The sequence below is a fragment of the Castor canadensis genome, chromosome 5, assembly GCF_047511655.1.
Source record: "Castor canadensis chromosome 5, mCasCan1.hap1v2, whole genome shotgun sequence".
NCBI classification, from domain to species: Eukaryota; Metazoa; Chordata; class Mammalia; order Rodentia; family Castoridae; genus Castor; species Castor canadensis.
In genome coordinates, this window is record NC_133390.1 from 10,961,365 (window position 1) to 10,985,033 (window position 23,669).

General features: G+C 42.6%; 1 pseudogene; it reads right to left on the reverse strand.

The window, feature by feature from the left end:
• Positions 1-4,850: 4,850 nt before the first annotated feature.
• LOC141423162 (pre-mRNA-processing factor 40 homolog A pseudogene) lies at positions 4,851-23,141 on the reverse strand (annotated as a pseudogene).
• Positions 23,142-23,669: the final 528 nt, after the last annotated feature.

Sequence of the window (23,669 nt, forward strand, 5' to 3'; positions counted from 1 at the left end):
CCTGAGTTCAAGCCTCGGTAGCCTCCCCCTCCACCAGAAAAAAACCCCACAGTAATGCCCCAGGGACTCACTAACAGTAAATGCCTCTGCCTCTCTGAACCCTACAACAGGCTTCAATCCCCAAACCTGTCATGTAAACCTCTTTTAAGGTGGGGTGCAAAGAAGGAAACAGTTCTTCTGGAACAAAGAGGGAATGAGGAACTGGTCTTATGGGTAAAACAGTCCACCAGCTCCATGGTGGCAATACTCACACAAACCCGAGGAGGGAGAAAACCACATTTCATAGGAGCCAGGGGAAGACCTCCAGAGCTTTCTGAAGTTCAAAGCTGATGAAAAAAATAAGACCGTGGAGCACTCTGGGTAAGATTATTCATTTTGTTTTTTCTTCTTCTTCTTCCCCCACTCCTCTCTCATTGGTGCCAATCTGATTATAGCTACTCTGTTTTTGTTGACCTCTTGAGGGTTTTTTCATAATTTGCAAGAATTAAAAATTGTAGCATCCTTGAATAAATATAACTCTTAGCTCCTTCTTACTGACTGAATGCAGTCGGGGGGGATAAATACAGTGAGTGTTCAAGAAAGAAAAAAGTGAAGAATAGAAAATTGTTTAAGACTGAAGAAACTTTATTCCATTGTGTCGTAGCTACGCTATGCCAGCTATATGTAAATGCAAGCAGTGGCCTGTGTTCTTGCATCCACTTTGAAGTCGCCATCTGAATTTAATTCTGCCTTTGTGATTAAATCAGGCCATTACGTTTAATCTCACTTAATAGTAAGAAATGTCCTTTGTTGTTTTCTATAGGCAACATATTCTGCCCTAACATATACAGCTTGGTATTCACCCTTTACTATTAATCCCCGATGGCTGATAATTGCTTCATCTCCAAGCTCTCTGTCCAATTCACAAGGGCTGATTGCAACTATTCTTTCTCTATACATTAATGCACTGTTTGGGTCTTGCTTCTGGGGCTCAGTGAACCCTATCAAGCTGTCCACATTTTCTGGGCATGTGGGTGTATTGTGAGATGTTAAATTAAATTCTGTGTTGACCCCCCCCCCACACTAAACACCAGAATCTATTAGTCCCTGCAACTTAGCTGATTGGCAAGTGGGACTACTTTTCCACTCAAAAATCTTGCCAAAAAGTGACAACAACAGACTGAATTATTTTGTTTGTAGACAAACTTGGGGGTCTCCTCAAGGCTGTCTTGATATTTACGTGCTGGTGACCACAGCAGATCTAATTGCATTATCGCCACAAAGTTGTTTTGTTCCTCTTCCATTTGTCTGTATTGTTGATTCTCTAGGGGAAAAGTATGACCCCCTCCACTTCCACCCCCAGAGAAGCACCATTCATTGCTTTAAGGTTTGAAATTATTTTCTCCTTCTTGATTGTTTTGGAAACTTATTTTGGATGATGAGTCTTACATCCTCTCCACTTGTTATCTGTGACATGAATGCTCAAGCATAGAAATATCTGGAACAAAATACCAGCTGAATAAACAGTCTTCTGTGTCTCCTTTTTGCACTGAAGGTAACAGATACGGCTAATTTTAATGTTAAGCTTTATAAAGAAAAAAGGCTCTCCTTTCTGTTACCCATTCATTACACAGGCAGTAGTTACCAAGCTTTTCGTTGTGTTAAATTAGGAATGCTATCATTACCAATTTGACTCTGTGGTTTCAAAAGCGTAATTAGCTACTTCTGTATAATTCATATTAACCACATATAGCACCTAGAATTTCAGCAGTGGCCAGAACACATGCATAACTGCCCCGTTGTGCTAATAGCTTTACTCAGCTTTATGTAATTTCAGCATCCCAGCTGCTCTTGGATTCCACAGAAATCCACGTGGCTATTCTTTTATTTCTTTTGTTGGGTTTTGAAAGCAATCTTATTTAATTTTACTTTTATATATAATATAATTATAATGTAAATGATATATAATTATATCTTAAGTAATTATTGTATAAAAGTTACATTTTCTATAGAAAAATCTTAAAAGTTTAGAAAAACTCAACAAAATTGAAAGCATTCCTAATTGTTCTGACAATAGTTACTGGTATCACTTTGACATATTTTCTAGATATATCTTCTCCCCTGTAACTTACTTGTGAATAGTTCATAATATATATCAGAATATGAATTGCCACTTCCAAAGTGTTTTATTACACGAAGTTTTAAGTCATTGAGGCACTGAGAAATGTTTCTGTACAGTAGGAGCTCTTATTTTTAAAATAAGCTTTTTAAAAAGAATGCTATTTTTTTCCTATTTAGAATTACCTCAGCTTTGTAGAAAAGTTGCAAAAATAGCACGCACATACCCCTCCCATAGTTTTGCCTGTTGTTAGCATCTTATAATAATCGTGATAATATCATCACTAAGGAACACACAGGATTAAAAATATATATATCTAGTACCATACAGTTTCTTAATTGGCTTCCTTTACCATAGAAACAAGGATTTCCCCATGTCACTAAATATTCTTTTTTTTTTTTTTTGGTAGGACTGGGGTTTGAACTTGGGGCTTCTTACTTGCCTGACAGGTGCTCTACCACTTGAACCAAATCCCCAGTCCTTTTTGTTCTAGTTATTTTGGAGATTGGGTCTCAGGAACTATTTGCCCAGACTGGATTTGAACTGCAATACTCAGGCTCTCAGTCTCCCAAGTAGCTGGGACAACAGACATGAGTCACCTGTGCCAGGCTATTCTTACCATTTTTTAAACAAAACATCTAAGGAAAAGAATGTAACCAACAAATGGGACAGTTTCTAGTAAAATGTTGACAGTATCTAATCGGCAAGCTGCTTCCAGAAAAGCTGCAGTCATGGGAGGTGCCCTCCGGAGAGGAACTGCATCTGGTAGCAATGCCCTTGCCACCCTGCTCTGCCCCAGTGCCCATGACGGGGGTCCACAGTTGACACCTTGGGAGTATCAGTGGGAGGCCTGGTTCTGCTTCTGCAAAGGAGACTGAGCACTGCACAAGGGGCCCAGGCATCATTTCTACCTTTTCTTTTAAAAATTACAATATAAATCCATTCTCATTAGAGAAATTTTAGAAAATATACATGAAATAAAAAAGCAGCAAGAAAAAACATTACTAAGACAACCACCCAGAGATAACCATTATCCACTTGCCAACGTGTAGTTGGAAAGCCGCTGCTTTATAATAATCTACTTTTCTACTTATATTCTGCTTGTTTCCTCTGACATCTAATAATCTTATAAAACTTGCCCCTGGGGATGGGATAACCTTTATTTTTGACATTATCATTATTATTTAACCCTGTCTCATATTTTGGACATGTGGGATAGTTCAAGTTTTTTTGATTATACATTTTCTCCTTATTATATGTTTTTCTTTTCTTTTTTTTTTCCTGTTAAGAAGGGTGTAACAATGTAGCATGTTTAATTATTTCCCCAGGAATAATCTTCAAAATGAAATTCATGGGTTGACAATTGCAGTTAATCAATGTGATATTTTTCCAAGAGTGCTAGGAAACCAAACCAACCTGAATTTCACCAAATTTGCATCTGGTGGAAAAACCATTGTGGAAGTCTGATTTTCAGAAGAAAATACCAAGTCCTCACCATGGCTTTGGAGAACTGTCTAGAAGCCTCTGTTTGGTCAACTGTGTAACTGCCGTGGGGTTGCACATGGGAGATGGGTGGTGGGGGGTCAGGGTGCTCCACACAAACATTGGCTCCATAAGAGTCCCCAGGACCTGGCAGAAAGGTGGTCAAAATAAAAATAAGGTGGGGTGGGGGGGAAGAAGCAATCCAAAACTGTCTTTGGCTGTGTCCAAGTCACGTAGTGGTAGTGTTAGCCCATGTGCTCCAAAGCCACGAACAAATGTCATTCCTTTTTTCTTTTCTTAGAAGTTTTAATTATTGATAAGAATGTACAAAAATATTCAAATCAGAAATGTTTTAGAATGTGTACCACGAAGTCAATACTTCTCAGTGAGTAAGAAGGTAAAAGACTTCCTGAATGAAAAAAAAAAGTGAGAAAGAGTGAATTAAAAAAAACAAAACAAAACAAACAGCTGTTAAAATGCTTAAGTCAACACTGAATTTCTTTCTTTCTTTCTTTTTTTTTTAGACAAGGCTATTTCAACTATCACTCAAATTTGGTGACATATTCTTTAGTAGGTCCTTAAGGCAATAATATTTCAACTACTTTACAATTTGATGTTAACTTTTTGAAACACCACCTCAAAATAGGTGCTCAAAATAATGCCCTCACAATAGCCTTTTTAAAATGTAGTCAGATGTTTCCTAAAAAATAAGGGTGGCTTTATTGCAGTAGCACTTGTTAGCACCACTGCGGTTAAGAGTTTACCAAGTTTCCATCAAAAACACCTATTTGTTAGGAGCTCACCATAAAAAATCACATTCACTTTAACCAGTTGGGTGGTACACAAAAAGGCAGTTCTATTAGTGCTGGGGCTTTTTTTTTTTTTTTGTACTACATTAGGAAAATTTTTCATTATATCTTCAAAATTCAAGTTCTATAAAGGAAATCAAGTTACCTCATGACTTAGACTTGAGAACAAAGTAGAGAAGCCTACAGTTATCAGCAAATTGCCACCTTTAATCCATCCTGCAGTGCCCTGTGAAAGGTCACAGAAAGACCGTTAAGAGTGTAGGAAAATATGATTCTTGGTACAGAATCAAAAGTTATTTTAGATTTCCTTTGCTTTTATAAAGTCCACAATAATAATACTTAAATGCACTTTTTTCCCCCGTGATACAATTAAAACCCCATGCTCTTTAAATTGAACTTAAAATAGAGTCCCTGGTCTGAATCAGACTTAAATCACACTATAAGCATATATTTGGTATAATTTATTGATCATGATCCAGTTGTTCCCAAAGGATTCCTCTTTGTCTTTGTAATTCCCCTCCACTCAGTTCGCAGCCAGAAGTCTCCCAATTACCAGAATCCTTTCCAGTCTTTTTCTTAGGTGATTTGTGTTTTGATTCTGATCTTTTTCTAGTCTTGCCTTTTTCACTCTCCCATCTTTTTCTTTTTTCTCCTTCTCTCACTCAGCATCAAATTCTGAAGAGTCAGATTTATGTCTCCTCTTCTTGTGCTTTTTTGACTTCTAATTTCTCTCAGACTCAGCACTGGGAGAATGGTCTGAAGCAGAATGGAATTCTGATCGCTGCCTTTTTTTCTTTGAGTGGCTGTCATCATCGTCTGAATCTGACCCCCTGTTGACAGCGGGAACATTTCCTGTGATGTTATTTTGATTTCTTTGAGTGTTTCTTGTTCTTGGAAAGATGATGCTGACATTTGTACTCAAGCACGTGAATGAAATCTAGAGTTATGTCTTCAAATACTGGCTTTTTTACAAATCTCACCCAGATACATTCCCAAATAGCACCAGCTCTTTTGGAGGAGGGAAAGGAGATGACAGCATAAAAAAAAGGAAACTTTTCAGGTATTTGTAAGAAGCGTTTTATGAACAGACACAATGGCATTCTGCCATCTTGGATGGAATTGTATCCAGCTATTAGAGAACTAATATGCCTGGTCAACCTGGATCAACTGCACTTGACCTTCTCAAGTTTTCTGTGGAGGATCTTAAAGCATGTTATCATGGTGAAAAATATGACACTATATGACATTCTAAAGAATAAAGGATTTGTAGTTGAAGTAAATACTACTTTTGAAGGTTTTGTGGCAATAATCAGTTCAAGTCTAAGGTCGAGTACTTTGGGCACCAGAAATAGCAAATTGGCATTCAGTAGTTTGCTAGAAAAGGCTGAAGTCTGAGAACGTGAGAGACAAAAGGAAGAGGCTCGGAAGATGAAGCAAAAGGAATCTGCATTAAAGAGTGTGCTAAAGCAAATGTCATTTCTATGTATAGTTCCTAAAATGTCTGGGCTCCTGGACTCCTTTGGCCAGCACCCAGACAAAACAAGACAAAGCAATTGTAAGTGACCTCAAACTATTCTCTTTCCCATGTAGACTGGGAATTGGCATGGCAGACATTACTGTTATGTTGCTGGACCCTCAGTTCAAGGAGAAATGGGAACTTGATGCCTGTGTGAATTTGTTAAAATTGAGCATACCTGATTATTTATACAGGGTGGCAGTTCTTCCTTATTAAGTGAGAATTGGTGATTTTAATTTTAGTTTACTTTGCACTACGTAAGAAACAGGATTCGATATATTATTGTTTTTCTTTAAAAATTCTTGAGACATTTTATCAGGTCAAAGAAGAGGTTTTTTTTTAATTTGAGCTGGAAAATAGTGAGCCATCTATATCTGTGGGTTTGATACCTGTGGATTCAGCTAACTGTGGATTGAAATTATTTAGGGAAAAACTGCCATGTCTGGACTGAACATGTACACGTCATTTTCTTGTCTTTATTCCCTAAACAGTACAACATAACAATGACTTGTCTGGCACTTACATTGTATCAGGTATCATTCATAACCTAGAGATGACACGAAGTATAGGAGAGAATGTGTGTGCATTATTTGCAAATGCTATGCCATTTATACAAAGGACTTAAGTGTCCTCAGAGGTATCTGTGGGGATCCTGAATCGGATACCATTGATGACTACAAAAGATAGAAGTACCTCAGCTTCAGGTAAATTTGTTCTAAATTTGTTCAGATAAATTTTTCCAGTTCCATGAAAGTCACAACTTTGCATGTACCACCTTCTTGACTGGGAAGCGATTTGAAATAGCTTGAACACTATGAATTTCACAAAGCAATTTTTCCTAACTCAAGCAGAAAGTTATCCATCACCTCATAATTTCTGGGAGGAAGAAATCAAACAGTGAATGTCTGATTGGGAGTCAGTGAAAACAGGTGCCAGGAAAACAGAAAGAAGAATGATAAATTCATAAAGCATGAAGACTAGCACTTACCTGGGTACCCATGTGGCCCTGTGCTCTTGGCACATCCTGGGTTTGAAATGTGGGCACCCTCACATTTCTTTTGCCTTTTGTAGCTCTGGGTATTCCTAAGCAATGTTCCTAACATCATTTTTCAATTTTGGAGCATTAAATAGGTAGCCAGAGGAGCTACTGCTTTTGTCTCCAACATTTATATTCCATTACGGAAATTCCTTAGAAAGCTGGCAACTACTTCAATTTCTGGAATGATCTTTTCTATTTGAAAATGTGATGGAAGAGGTTAAGTTAAGACTGTATTTCACAGCCAGATGAGGTGGCTTCTTTCTATAATCCCAGTGACTTGGAAGTCAAGACAAGAGGATGGCAGTTTGAAGCCATCCCTGGCAAAGGTTAGCAAGATCCTCTTTCAAAGAACAAGCCCAGCATGGCAACGCACACCTGTAATCCTAGTTACCAAGGAGGCAGAGGTAAGAGGATTGCAGTCTGAGACTGGCCCCAGGCAAAAAGAGGGAAACCCTATCTGAAAAATAACTACAGCAAAAAAGGTTGGGAGCACAGCTCAAATGATAAAGAGACCCTGAGTTCAAACCCTAGATGCTTTCCCTTCCCTCCAAGAAACTGTCTCCCTACTTACTCACATAGCCTCTCTTCCTCTCTGTCTTTCTCCCTCCATCCTCCTGTCCCTCCCTTCCTTCCTTTCCCACTGCCACTTCCCCCCTTCTCCATTTATCCAAGGTCTGTGCTATTTTCAGGGACAGTAGAGGACAGAAGGCAGAGTTAGATCTGATCTTTGTCCAAGAGGAAATGCAAAGGACAGGGAGGTCACGTGGGTGGCCTCAAGGGGCGAGGCAGAAACTGGCATTTGAGTCTTATCTTGAAGAGTGTGTAGGGTGGCTTTGGGTGGACAAGAAAGAAACATGTGGCTGACTGGAGGCAGGAGGAGAGGCTGTGTGAAGGAAGTGGTGAAGTGTTGGCAGGTAGGGTACATAAGGGGAAGGCTGTGGGGCCTTGAATGACAGGTCAAGGAGTGGGGATGAGTGGTTTGGCCCCTCTGTTCTCAGAAATTTGACTCCTCAGCCAGATAAATGTCAGGAAAGCTCTCAACAGAATTCGGCCTATGCGTTGGGCAGTGTGTTTGCATTTTGAGAGGCTCTGTTGCCGGCATGCATCAGTTCCCTAGTCACTCAAATGGTGTAAAAACCACAGGGATGAAACCCTTCACTTCTACTGGGACAGAAGTTCATTTTGCAAAGATAACCTTGTGCTATCCTGAGCCTGTTTATGTTGTTGAGGTGACATTGCATAATCTAGTCTGTTTTGATGATATAAATAATATCTGCTTGCTAAAAGAAACCATCCCCTGGGCCCACAGGGAGCCTGGGGTGGGCTCAAGGGACTTATAGGACTGGAACCCCCAAGTGCCAGCTGAGACAGGATCAAAAAGTATTCAGAAGGCCTCCATGCAAGCTTCCTCGCCTGGACAGAGGGAAGTAATGGGTCCTTAGAACAACCAGGAGCGTGTGTTTGTGGGAATACTGACTGTCTGGGCGAACTGTGGGCTCCCAGCTGACTTGAGGAAGCCCAGAAAGAAGGCTGAGGTCCACTGGGTTTTGAAACCGAGACATCTTTCATACTCGGACCATGCCTACAGATCATTTCTTTTTAGGCTTTGTGTCTGTCCTCCCAGTAGTCTCTGGGTAAGACAGACAAGAGCATTGGGCTCTTGTGTCAAAAGAGAGATGATTGAAAAACCAAAATTAGAAAACTGGTACTAATTTACATATCTCTCTCTGCTGTTGTTGTTTGGTGGGCCTGGGATTTGAACTCAGGGCCTTGTGCTTGCTAGATAGGCACTCTACCAATTGAGCCATACTCCCAGTCCTAATTTCCTTGCTGCCCCTTCCTTTTTCTTTTTCTTCTTCTTCTTCTTCTTTTTTTTTTTTCTCAACAAGTCTGTGGAAAATGACTAGGAATGATTTAATTTGAGAGGAAAATATGGCACCATCAAAAACCACCTGAGCTGTGGCCTCGGGGCTCCTGGCCCCATCCCGTGGGTAATCCAGCTATTCTTGGCTGAACCTGATATGGGAATTCCCAGGGCAATTCTCCAATACAGATTTCCAAATCAGAAAAGACTTTTATTCGCACCCTCACTGATAGCATTGCGAGCATCCTGCAAAGGTTTGATGAGCCTCCTAATTTTGCTTTTTTTAAAAAAGACTCAGTTTTTATATCTGCTCTCTCAACCAGAGAGACATCCTGCATTGATAGTTTAGCAAAACAGTGTTGCCGTATGCATCATGGAATTATCACAATGAAACCTTGTACTGTTAATGTATGCTAATAAAAACAGTAAAACAAATAAAAAATGGTGTTCTTCCAGAAAGTCAGTGAGAAAATTAGAGTGAGGACTGAGCCAGTAGCATCTGTCCTTATTCCTTTTTTATAACTAGTGCTTTCTATTTATCTGTGCGTCAGTAGGGACATGATTTTGTAAATTATTTGAATACAGGTGTGGTTTACAAGGATGAGAGTTCTCAACACAGGTCCACTCGCTCATGCAGAGTTTGGATCTTGAGCTCCACATCCTCCATGGCAAGTTGAGGTACGCTGGGGTGATACAGAAGGGAAGCACGAGACTGTGGCCTAAGGGGACATCATTTTTTTCTTTTTTGAGGCTGAGTAATATTCCATTGAGTGTGCACATCACCATGTTTATCCCTCCTCTGCGGGTGGACACTTGGGGCTGTTGCACCTTTTGGCTCTTGTGAGTAATGCTGCCATAGATGTAGGTATACAAATATCCATTCAAGCCCCTGCTTTCAGTTTTGGGCTTGTCTGTTTTGAAGAATGCACCAATGACTCAGGTGAGCTCCTTCTTTCAGAACCACTCTCTCACCTGGCAGTAGCTGGGATGGTCCTGGAGCTGCAGACTATTTGAGCCACATTACCTGGTTGTTACTTGATATCTATCCCTGATTGATAAACTTCTACTGTGGTTCTTGACTCTAGTTGATGTAGCAGAAAAGGAACTAACCAAGGGAGATCAGCTAGTTCATCACATCAACAAGGAAGCCAAACCCTGGTTTCAGAGGTAAGGACAAACAAGAGCCCGCCTAGGCAAGTTTGCTTTGGACACCACCAAAGTCATCATCCCCACTGGACAGCTCCTGCAGCCCCCACTGGATTCTACCACTTGACTGTGGCTGTGATGATCCCACCACCCCTGACAGTGACCCACTCACCTCCAACAAGTGAACACCCGAGTATGCTGTGGTCACTGCAATACTTGGTAATTAGCCCCCTGCCTATGTATCTCACCCTTGAAACTGAAAGGCCTGGCAGAGACTCCAAACTCCTCTGTTAGGTGCTGGGAATAAATGCAACATTGGAGTGGCAATGACAGTCCTACCTCCCGCATAGTTAAGACCCAGCCCAGAGGAAGAGGACTGATCATCGGTGCTGTGCTGGAGCAGCCTGAACCCGCTCACCTGCACACTTTCGAGAGTGTCTTCCTAACCCCAGGTTTGGGGACATCATGTTGGCAGCTTGGAATTGTTCACGAGCAAACATGAAAAGGCAGGGCTTAAGCTTTCCCTCAGAGAGCTGTTTTACCAGCACACTGGTGTTTGTGCCAGATAACCAAAGCGACAGGTGTCAGCCTTCTCCTGGAAAAAGTAAGTCACCTCTGCTAATTAGGTTACTGAACTGAGTTGAAGGAAGGAAAGAAAGAGAAAGAGAGAGACAGAGGGAGAGAGAACAAATTCTATATGTATGCACATGTGCAGACAGCTTAGAGCCATACCATCCAAATTAAGTGGTATATGAATTTAAAATTTCTAGTATCCATATTAAAAATTAAAAGAAACAGGTAAAATTAACTTTAACAACACACTGTATTTAATATGTCCCAAATATTATCATTTCAACATGGAATCAACATAAAATTATTGAGATAGTTGACATTTTTTCTTTGCACTGCATCATCAAAGTCTAGCATGTATTTCACACCTACAGCCCATCCGAATGTGGACAGACTATGCTGCAAGTACTCAATAGCTATGTGTGTCTAGTGGTGCCACATTGGACAGTGGTGCAGGTACCAGACAGCCAAAGGGACCGGTGTCAACTGTCTCAAGGAAATAACAAGTCATCTCTGCAAATTAGGTTACTGCACTGAGTTGAAGGAAGAAGGAAGGAAGGAAGGAAGGAAGGAAGGAAGGAAGGAAGGAAGGAAGGAAGAAAGAAGGAAGGAAGGAAGAAGAAAGGAAGGAAAAGCATGGATTAGAATGTAGAAAGGATGGTGTACCACAACCTTCAGACTCCTGTGATGAGTTGTGAAAGATAGACTGTGTTTGTTTCTTACAGATGTGGAAAATCCCAAATTACCTTTACACAAGTTGCAGCTATTGATCTATGGTGGTAGAGGGTGGGCTTCTGTATACAGATCCCATCTTACTAGTGAGCTGTACTTATTGCAAGTGTGTGAGTGGATGGACCGAGGTAGGAGAGTGAGAAGGGACAAGGCACCTGAGTGCCTCTGAGGGATTAAAGGTGTCTAAAAAGCCCCCACAGACTGCCAGACCGGTGAACCCTCTTACAGAAAACACATCTATAATTCACAACTGCTCTGTGAATGTCAAGGTCTTGCTTAAATACCTTTATAGACAAAAGTGCTTTCATTTATGACTATCTTTTGGTAGTCCTGGGGCATTGGTTCCATGACCTCCAATGGATATCAAAATCTGAGGACACCCAAGTCCCTTGAATAAAATGGTATTTGCGTATAACTTAACAGGCAGCTTCCCTCATACTTCAAATCCTCTCTAAACTTTTTATAGTATCTAGTACAATGCAGATGCTATGAAAACAGTTGTTACACTACATAGTTTAGGGAATAATGATAAGAAGCATCTACACATGTTCAGTATAAATGCAAATTTCTCCAAATTTTTTCCATCTTTTGTACCTGCATTTTGCCTAGAGACAGAGGACTGACTATCACTGGCGGGAGTGTTCCCTTTGGAGGGTGATTTGACAACAGCTATCAACATTGAAGTGTGCCCAAGTATTTTTCTAAAAATGATCTCAGGAAGGTCCTGTATGCGTACAAAGAAATACGGGCCAGGATATGCTCAAACACTGAAAACAGCTAAAATATTCAGTGTGTGGCTGTGCAAGGGAATTGCAGTACATCCTTCTGTGGACCACTCAGCAGCCAGTAAAATTACGGGACCTACTTGTAATTGACACAAGAAGAAAGTCACAGTCTATGCACAGAAAGAAAATTTGGCCGGGCACCAGTGACCCATGCCTGTAATCCTAGCTACTCAGGAGGCACAGATCAGGAGGACAGCGATTCAAAGACAGTCTGGGCAAGTAGTTTACAAGACTGTATCTCAAAAAAACAAACAAACAAACAAAAGGACTGGTGGAGTGGCTCAAGGTATAGACCCTGAGTTCAAACCCCAGTACCGACCACAAAAACAAAATAAAAGAAAGTTTGACATGAGTCTGAGTACTATACCATTTTTGTAGGGAAGCAAAAAAATTTTTGGTGTAGGCATTGAAAAGAAAAATTTAAAACTACAATCAGGTTATCTGCGGGTGTAGGGCCATAAATGCTTTAGAGAGGAAGTGTTACTTTATATAAAAAGAGATAGGCAGGCAGGTAGATAGGTAGGTAGATAATGTCTCAAGTTTTGTAAATGATCTTGGATAGTTTCTATAATCATAAAAAGATATAAAATAACAAATAGTGACAAACATGTTTTTAAAGAAAAATACCCAGCGTCATTGAGGCTCCATGGAGACGCGTCCTCAGGTCCTGCTGGGGGAGGGTATGTTGGTCCTGCCTTGCTGAGGGGGTCTACTTGGTGACACGCAGTTAAAGTCATCGATAACCTGCCATGTAGTGACTCCACCTCTAGGAGTTTATCTGAGCATAAGTTGATAGATGCCATGTAGATGTTTGGTGAGGATATTCATTAATGTTAATTTATGTTAAAATATTGAGGGAGAAATGAAGTGTTCATTAGTGGAATCCCAGGTTAAAATGGTAACATTGAACTGGGGGCTGGTGGCTCACACCTGTAATCCTAGCTACTCAGGAGGCAGAGATCAGGAGGATCACAGTTTGAAGCCAGCCTGGGCAAATAGTTTGTGAGACCCTATCTTGAAAATACCCAACACAAAAAAGGGCTGGTGGAGTGCCTCAAGGTGTAGGCTCTGAGTTCAAACCCCAGTACTGCCAAAAAAAAAAAATGGTGACATCGGAGTCTAGTTACTGGCATTGGAAGCTGTCTTTGTTGCACTGTTAAACAAATGATGCAGGCTCTGAGACAGCCTGAGTCATTTAATACTAATCTCCAGCTTAGGCCGTTGTTCCTCAATTTCCCCGAATATTGGTTCCAGGACCTCAAGGATACAAAAACCCTTGGATACTCCCATATACAAAGTGCTCGCTATTTGCATAGGACCTACGCACAGCCTCCTGCACACTGTAAATCAGCTCTGGCTTCCTTCTAATACCTGACACAGCGTAATGCTGTAGATGTCGCAGCCGTCCGCGTTCCTGATGGGACAATGACAAGAAAACGTGTGCATGTGTTCAGGGCAGATGTATTTTTTAAAAATATTTTCTATCTGTGGTTGGGTGAATCCTTGGGTGTGTAGCCCGGGAATACGGAGGGCTGACTGTTCAGCTACATGTGCACAGAAGCAGAGGAGAGCTGACAAAGTGCACAGCAGGGTATCGTTAATAGTGGCCTTCCTCAGAGTGGCGAGATTAGAGGCCATTTCTCTTTTCTTCTGCATTTTTTGGAACAGTCTAATTTGTTTACAATGAGCAATTTCATAATGCATCCAACAATACATTTAATAATCCTTTCATTATTTTAAAAAATAGTGATATCTCTCAAACATTGCCACTGTTGGTGTGGTCCTGAAAACCTGTAGTCCCAGCTACTCAGGAGGCTGAGGCAGGAGGCTCGCCTGAGCCCAGGAGTTTGAAGTCAACCTGGGCGAGATCCCATCTCATAACAAAACAAAACAAAAAACCAAAACAAGACAAAAACAAAGGCAGAAGCAGGTTGTGAAGCTTCCCTCTCTCTTTCCCTCAGCAACTAACATTTCCAAGTTAGAAAAAGAAGCCAATCTTCCAGCGCTCACACAGTCCTGCTGTGGGTGGGACTGGGGCCTACTGTCTCAGAGTCTGTGCCCAAAGCTTTTAACACTTTTTAGTTGTTGAAATCCCTGACAATCGTTTGATCTACAGAGGCCAAGTATGGTTAATACATTCTCACATGGGAGCTCTTTACAAAATCTTTTTTGCGTTTCTTGATGCTGGGATTTGAGCTCAGGGGCTTAAGCTTGCTTGGCAGGTGCTCTACCACTTGCCCATTTGATCCCTGCCCCTAGTCCTTTTTGCTGTCGTTATTTTTGAGATAGGGTCTCAAATTTTAGCTCAGTTTGGCCTGACTTGTTAATTATGCCTCCCATGTAGCTGGGATGACAGGCACGTACCACATTACCCAGCTTATTGGTTGAGATGGGGTCTTGCTAACATTTTGGACAGGTTGACTTTGAACCACAATCCTTCAGATTTTAGCTTCCCAAGTGTCTAGGATTACAGGTGTGAGCCAGTGCACCTGGCCTGGGTTTTTTTTTTTTTCCAACTTTAAAGATGAGTTTAGCATTTTTTTTCTCGTGAAGGATGAGTTGTACAGATTCTGGATTATTCCTATTTTGCTGAAACCAGGCATACTTTTATTTTATTTTTGAAACACTTCTCTCTATGTAGCACTGGTAGCTTGAACTTGAGATCCTCCTGCCTTGGCCTCCAGTGTGCTGGGAAAACAGGTATGCACCATCATTCCTGGCTAAAGAGTAGGCTTGTTTTGGTTTTTTTGGCAGTACTGGGGTTTGAACTCAGAGTCTCATGCTTGCTAGGCAGGCACCCTACTACCTGAGCCACTCAGCTGTCCAAGAGTAGGTTTTATTTTATTTATTTAGTGCTGGGGATCAAAACCAGGGCTTTGTCCATGCTAGGCCAGTGGTCTAGCACAGAGAACTGTACCCCTCAGTCCACTGGCTTTTTAATAAGCTTGTCTCAAGCATTTTTGAAATGGATAGATTGGTTGTTTTTGTTTTACCTAAGCACAACATTTAACACATTACAGAAACTTTCAGAAGACAGGTGAACTGGAGGTTGGCCCTCTGCTCCTGTCTTGCTGAGCTATGTCCTCAGGGTCAGGGTCTTGGTGGTGGTGGTGGGAGGGGCATCAGGCATTGCTGGGAGAACAAAACCTCTTTATTTTACTAAATTTGGGTGATAAGAAACCATGTTTCTGGACTATTTTATTTCATTTCAAGAGTTATAGACCCAGGCTCACATGGGCCAAGCAATACTGCAATCATGGGAAGGGGGGAATGGGGAGGGGCAGAACCAAGCTGATAACCTGGGCATGGTAGAAGGAGGTATTCCCTCCATCTCCCCGACACAGAAGGCTCACACCTTGAGGCTCCATAGGGTTGACACAGCCTCTCCACCTGCCCTCCTTCTTGTTGAGCTCAACTCTCTCCTCTGTGCTCCTTAGTCAGCTCACAGACTGGCACTAAACAGCCTCACGCTCAGTGGTAGCAGGGACCTCTGCCATTGCTAGTGCTGTTATTTTTATTTCCGTTTTTAGAGGGTTGCTTAAAGGAAAACATCAAGCCCATGTTCTCCCAGGAGAGGCTGACACACAGATCTCCGAAGAAAAGAGATGAATGAAAAGAGAATCACTAATCGCTCCCTCAGTCCCACCTGTGCTGTCTCTCTCTCTCTCTCTCTCTCTCTCTGTGTGTGTGTGTGTGTGTGTGTGTGTGTGTGTGTGTGTGTATGGCAGGGAACACTGATTTGAGACATTACTTTTTGGGGTCCCTTCAATTTTGTGTCCAAAGGAATCTCTCCTTCCTTCCCTCCCTCTCAACCTTCCTTCCTTCCTCCTTCCTTCGTTTCTGTGGAGGAAACTCAGGCTGAAACTCATCTTGGTACCACTCTTCAAATCTCAATGCCCAGGCACTGTTTTGACACATCAGTGTTCTTGGCACCCGGCAGGTAAGCACTCAGTCAGTGCCAGCCAAAGGCATGGCTCTGGAGAATGGTCACCTCAGCCTCACTGGCAGAGACAAGCCTGCTCCCACGCTGGCTGGGACTCCTCTGGTCTGACTGAGCCCATTCATCCCCCTGTGCAGATGACTCAGTCAGTGACTTCAGTCACCAGCCTGGTGTTTATGACACTTGCCACAAACCGGTGCATACTGTTTGGAGCTGTCCTGAGCTGACGCTCTGCTGGTGCAGAATGACATCCCAGTCAACTTGTGGCCTCTCTGGCCCAAACAGCTGGAACACTGGGGCTTCTGAAGAACCCATTGTCTGCTGGCCCACTGAGAGGAGGAGGAGGGTCCCCAGCTACCTTAGAGAAGCATTTGACTTCATGTGCACCATGGCAGGAGTCCTGAGGGCTCTGGGAGCAAAGATGGAGGCCCATACGGGGCTCTCTGAGAGAAATCCACAAGCAGCACGGCTGGGTGCTGGGCAGTGGTGGCAGGAGTTGGGAGCCTAAGACAGCTTAGCTCATTTTGAATGGATTTTCACTCACTTCTCTCTGATGCCACCATGGGCCTTAGACATGAATTTCATACACCACCACTTTCTTAAGCAACCACCCCAGGACACACAGCCAGGCAGAAAATCCATTTCTAGCAGTCGAAGAAAATTACGTGAAGGACAACAAGAAAAACACCCATGGATGCAACCGGACCTGTGTTTTGAAGTTAACATTCAATGCCTCACTTAACCACCAGTGAGCAATCTAAGAGATGAGACAGGCACCAGGGTTCAAGTGGCCTGTCCTTGGTCACACACTCCAGTGGGTAGAGTAACAAAACTGAGGCTGAACCAAACAGGGAAACTCACAGCTAGGATGGAAAGTGGGGGAAAGACTGGGAGGAGGAAGGGAAGGGGCACGGGAGAGGAAAATGGGTGTCTGATCGTGCTTGGACACAGCAGGCTCCTAGGATGGAGGGTGTGAGGGAAGGGGACCTGCATCCAGACCCCCATGCACACATACACACCTGATCTTTCATGGGCTATCTGCCCCCTCCTCTGAAGCACAACTTTCCCCACACCTTCCCCAGGTGTCATCTATGTCTCAATGCTGACATCTCTCCATGTAAGTCACTGAGGGCCTCCATGAAGATAAAACACAAAAGGTACCTTCTGATGCCTTCACAGACCCTAGGACCATGGATTATATGTCACGAGAGAGTTCCACTTGTCTATGAAATGTGGGGCCAAGGTGCCCAGTTTTATATTTTCCCTCCATTGATGGCACGTGCAGGAGGAGAGTTCCTGCTTGGTCCTCCCATCCAGGACTGGTCTCTAAAGCCAAGGGCTGTGGCCAGCCAGGACTGGGACTGCCAGAAGCAAGGTGCTGAAACAAAGCCATAAAATACTCCCTTTGAGTAGTAATCTTGGAAGATGAAATGTTATCAGGTCAAGTGTTTCTCTCTCTCTCTCTCTCTCTTTTTTTTTTACTTCTTTATCAGCTCCAATTTTTTTTTTTAAACCAGTACTGGAAATTGAACTCAGGGCCTTGCACTTGCTAAGCAGGCACTCTACCACTTGAACCATATCCCCAGCCCTCCACTCAGTTTTTTAAGATTTGAATTGGCCAACATCTAATGACTGCTTCCTGGGAAATTTTCAGTTTTGCTTTTGCTTTTTTACCTGAACACTTAGTGGTCACTATGGGATCAGGGACGTGTATGTGTGAAGGTGAAGGTTATGTCATGTCTACCTTCTGTTCCAGTTGTACCCTTAGTATCTCTGCCACAGATCCTTATGTCAGCCTCCCCTGACTTGGACATTTGGGGAATAAAAGTTAAAAAGTGGAGCAACTGATCAAAACAAACAAACAAACAAACAACAGTAACAAAAAAAACCTAAAACTGAAATGACCTCAAATAACTCCCACATGGTCTCAAGAAAGAGAAGGAACGGAGCAGACCCCATAGTTGTTGTGTAGTGGGATGTGTTGAAACCTCAAGATCTCATTGATTGGATATGTTAGGAGTAGATGAAACCACAGCCAGACCTGGGAGCACTAGGGTACCCACTGGGGTATACAGCCTTGCCCCAAAAAGGGACCCTCTTCATGTTACACAGTGACAGGGAGGACACCCTCAGGGTTCTTTCTGTACCTCCTGGCTTCTAGACTTCCCTTAATAAGGACCTCAGCTTCCTTCATTTCTACCTTTTCATGCCTGTTTTCTCATTTATAAAGTGGGGATAACACCCCACCCACAAAATAAAACATACCATGTAAAATGATGGAAGCAGGCTTGCACCCAATAGACACAATGCTAGCACATACCAAAACATTATTTTCGTTACTGGTAGTATTGCTCCTTCTGCTTTGCTTTGGGCAGTACTGGATCTTGAACTTGCACTTGCTAAGCAGACGCTCTACCACTTGAGCCATACCCCTGGCCACCCAGCCTTTCTGTTTTAGTTATTTTTTTTAAATAAGTCCTCCTGTTTTTGCTCAGACTGGTCTGGACCTCCATCCTCCTATTTATGCCTCCTGCATAGATGGAATTACAAGAGTAAGCCCACTACTTGGTCATTCTTACTGTAGGTTAGTCCTCTTCCCACCTGTCTGCCTGCCCCCAGATGAGCAGGAATTCCTTCCTTCCTTTTTTTTTTAATCCCCTTACCTACACATGAGTGTTCTCATTCTATCTTGTTATTTCAAAATCTCCAGGTTGTAAGATTCTGGCATTCTCTAAGGAGTTATCCATGTTACCAAGAAGCTTCTGGAACATGCTAGCTCTTTTTTGAGCCTAGTGCTGGGCCTATGGTAAGAGTTTTCCAAGTCCCATCTCCTACCTGTGATTGGTGTGCCAGGTACAGGGTCCAGGTGTGGAGTCAAGCACGTGTGTCCTCTAACCCTGGGAAGGTTGGCTGCAGCCAGCACTTCTGGCTATTGGGGAGTTTCTTGGAGAATCATTCATGTCCATGAGAAGCACTTGGTGGGCAAAAAGATTCCCAATCATGTTGAAAAAATAAATGGATCGAGTTTGGCTCATTTATTGCCTTTAAAACACTATAAAGCAGCTACAAAAGAGAAAGTCCTTCCTTTGTGCTCTAAATCATGGTTTTTCCCTCCCTCCTTGCTGCCCTACCTGTGAACTGTCTGCTTCTTTGCTTTCTGAAAGGTGTTTTCTGAAACCCTAGTGACAAGTATGTCACCATCAGAGCATCCCTCACAGGGTTTGCCTCTGCCTCTGCCACTCCCTGTCACTAATCTGGGCCTCCCTTGGGGCTGGGACCAGGTTGCCAGAGAAAGTTCAGGTGACTCCACTGCATCCAGGTTGGTTGGCAAGGGATTGGCACCATGTCTATCTCATGGATGCCACTTGTAGGGCCAGACTGAGGGCTGGGCAGAGAGGTTGGGAAAGGCCAAAGGTCAGATGCTCCAGGGATAAGGAAGCCTGGTGTGGGGACCTCCTGCCAGTATACCTGTTTCCTGTCCTACCAGGACAAACCAAGGAAGGGCCTTTGCTTCCTCCAAGCAGCCACTGGTCCCTGTCATTACTGCCTTCGACCACTGAGAGGCCTTGAACATGAGTCCAGACCGTGGGTTACCTTATTCAGTAGGGAGGAAGGGAAGAGATGACTTGTGAGTCCTCTGGCCCTGCTGGCACTCTGTGGGACTCAGAGATAGGATTTGGTACCCGTGGCCTTTGTCCTGGGCAGTGGTCCACCTTCGTGCTCTGTCCCCCTGTGGCCACTGTGGAAGGCTAAGCATGAAGGAGCAATGCATTCCTTTTGCTTTCAGTCCAGGCATTTCTACCCCTGAATACCATCAACCTGTAGTGTTTTTTGGAGGACTTGGAATATTTGAGCTGCTTGTCCTGGTCTGGCAACACAAGCAGGAGGCAAAGAGGAAAATTCTTGCTGGGCACCAGAGGCTCACACCTGTAATCCTAGTGACTCAGGAGGCAGAGATCAGGAGGATCACAGTTTGAAGCCTGCCTGGGCAAATAGTTTGTAAGACCCTATCTCGAACAAATCCAACACAAGAAAAAAGGGCTGGTAGAGTAGCTCAAGATATAAGCCCTGAGTTCAAGCCCCAGTACCACACAAAAAAAGAAGGATGTGGCTTGATTCTGTTCAGGCATTTCAGCTTTTACCCTGGACTTAGTTCAAAATGACAGACTGAGGCCTGCTTTAAAAATTAATTTGTAACATCTTATAAATAATGAGATTAATTGGTGTGTAGATCTTGGGGAATATCTGACTATTCTATTTTCATGTCTTACAGATAATTAAATAAAGCAGACTTTTCTCCTTTTATTTTTTAAATATTTATTTATTTATTTTGCCATGCTGGACATAGAACCCAAGGACTTGTGCCTTACTAGGCAAGCAACCTTAGAATTTCCTTAAAAACAGTATTTCAAATGATTTCTCTACAACTAAATTCTGCTGAATTTAGTTATAGAGAAAAGTGAATTTGTGTTTTGGAAAAACATCAATTATTCAACCTACTGCTTCCTGATCATACTTCAGTGACTGTGACAATGGTCAGTTGAGTGTACAGAGAGGGAAAGGGCAGTAAAAAGCAGTACATCACTACATTGAAGCTAAAGGATCCGTCTATTAGAATTCGGCTCTCTTTTAGTACCTTGTTCATAAAATCTCCTGCTGTGGTAGAAAGGAAAGCCATTCTTCTGGCTGGCTTCCTTAATCAACAACAGATGGTTCTAGGAGATCCAGCTAGCTGACTGAGGCTCTGAGTTTGGCTACTAGCTTGTATTCAGCCTCACCTACATACCTGGTCAATCAACGAAGATGAAAAGCCCTGCACTCAGTGGACAACATGGAAGCACTGTTGCTCATAGTCTCATCTGCAGCAAGGTGAAATATTTTCCATGCTTGGGGTGAACCTAGTCCTTGATGGAGCTACTGACTCTCTAAGTTACATATTTTTGTATGGTTATATTATATATTTTGTATGGTATTTTCATACCTGGTGTAATCAGTTTCCCTTATAGGTAAGTCTCATAGTGCATTTAATCTGCTAGTTACTGACTGCTCACCTGGCCTCCAACACATCTACTAACATAATTTTTCATCCTGTGCATTTTTTTTTTTTGCTTTAACTGCTCAGATTGCAGGTGCGTGGTTGGCTGGAAGCAGGGATCTTTTTTGGCAGTAAGCCGTGTGTTCCTTCTTACCTTGCTTCGAGGCCTACTGTACCTTTCTCAAGGACTGTGCCTAAGACCTTTCCTGCCTTCTCACCTCCTTCAAAGACCAGTTTAAACACGTTCCTTCAGCATAAAGCCCACTCCAGCTAAAAGCAGGGAAGGTAGGAAAGTCAGCTAGCACCTTTGGTAGCGTGACATAGGTTACAGATTTTAAAAGGCAGCTCTGTGCTCTGCAACAAACCTGTCTAGGTTTAAACCTTGTGACTGCTAAAGGCATGTTGAGAGATCCACCTTTGTATTATTGACTTCATTATAATCACCATTGTCTGTTTCATCCTACAGGACTCCTGAGTGCCTGCTGGTGCATTTTGGGGGATATAAATTTCTTACAAGAAGCAAGCCTGTGTAACAGGCAGACAAGTTAAATATTTTGATGGCACTCAAAACATCCCTGTCTATTCTTGTTAAATTCATTCATAATCTTTGGGGGTCTGGAAAGCATATTTCTCAGCGAAATAAAAAAAATCACATATAATATTACCTTTCCTATGGGTGCTTACACCAATTTTCAAGTAGAGAAATGAGAAGAGATGATACTTGTGCCACCCACCCCTTTTCTGCTCTGCAGCTTTCTTTTAGAAATGTTTTTTTGAAACTAGGAGGAATTGTCTATTTCTAATCTAGCAATACATTTTATTTCTTTTTTCATGGAAAACCTGATTTGGTTTTGATTTATTTGTTGATTTTTTCCTTTTCCTTCTGTCCCTTGTCAAGCTGCAAAGTAAGGACAGGCATTGAAAAATGGAAGGTCAACATTCAAATGGAGTTAAAACTAAAGCAGGTGGCAATCTGTGAAGAATGAGACTTCCTTCCCTGGCATGGGTTGATGTGAGAAGCTACTTTCTTTTTCATGTGTTTTGCTTCCCCCCAGGACAGCCAGCCAGCATGATAGAGAGCATTCCCAGCTTCCCAGCCCCTCTGTGTTGCCAAAGTGAAGGTTCACCTTTCCTATGTAGACACTTTCCAGATAAACCCATGTGGATAAGATTAACTCTAGGTTTTCTTTAACTTTCCTTAGCTTAAAAGGAACAGAGAACTCCTCTGTAGCTCTCCTACATCGAAACAGTGGTTGGATTTCATTAGCAACCATGAAATGTTTTAATATTGGACCTGAGCCAGTCAACAGCCCAAATTCTTAACTTCTTAATTCCTCACTTCTTGAGAGAATTAAATGATGTCCAAAGTCGTAATTTTCGAGGAGACAACTCCACCCTTATTTTAACTGCTGGGGAGAGGGGAAGGAAGCTGTGTAGTAGTGATTAAGACTGTGTCTTAGACAGAAAAGGTGGATTTCTGAGAAAGATGTTGATAGAAAAAATAATATAAATGTATTGCTTAACTCATTTGCTTAACTAAAGTTAAAAGAGAACTATCCGCAAAGTTTGACCAAGTTTAATTCTTGGGGTGACCTCCCTCCCTTCTCTGGCCCACTCACCCACACACCTACAGTCCTTACATTTCCAGTTGATGCCTGAACTTGAACTGAAGTTGCCTGTTCATTGGATTATTTTCCAATTCAGGAAGTCAGGTTTTAAAATGGGGAGCCCCAGTAATTTAACCACTAACCTTCAAGCAGAGGTTTCGAATTCACCAGGGGACAAGCGTATTTTTATTCAACAAATCAGACGAAAAATGTAAAAATTAGACTTTAAATGTTTTATTTTTGTCGATTCTGTACAGCTCAAGGGAACAAAGTTAGAGATAAAAATAGATGCCAACTAAATTTGGCTACTATAAACAACCGAAACCTTCAACATAAAAATCAAAGCAAGCTAAGATCATAAAAATAACCTTGGGTAATTCATTAAGGCCATAACAACCCAAGACCCGTCATCTACTACGTAGTTCTTCAATTGCAAAACAGCAAGAAGAATGACTTGCAAGGCGCGGATTAACGACCCCGCACCGGAAGGTTCGGCTGGACAGCGCAGAAGGCGCCATCCCGCCTGCACCGCAGCTGGATCCGCCGAGCCGCGGGCGATTTGGGCTCCAGGTCCTTCCCTGGGTCTTAATGAGAACATTAATTGGCGAGCTTCTCAAGTCCGTGCCTACGAAATGCCTTGTTACCGATTTTAGTAAATTTCGAACACCGATGGCGTGCAAGGGGGTTGGTTTTTGTTTTTAAGCAAGCTTAGATGTTGGTTACGCTACCTTTGGGGAGGAGGAGAGGAGCAAAAGGTGAACCTCGAGTTCTAAGGTGTCTAAGATCCCAGGATGTAAGAGCGGATACTCTGCAACAGAACACCTGGGCATGCGAGTCTCAAAAATAGCATTCTAACAGCCGGGCTACCAAAGCGACTTCCTTCCCCGCACACTCACCAGCCCTGTCTCTGTCACCGCCCTCACCCACCCTCCGCACCGCACCTCCAAACGCTGCGTCGCTGGGGGTCAGTGCGTCGGTGTCGCCTCCGAGGGTTTGCACCGACTCACTGGTCTTTCTTTGCCTCCTGAGGTCTGGCAACCTGGGTT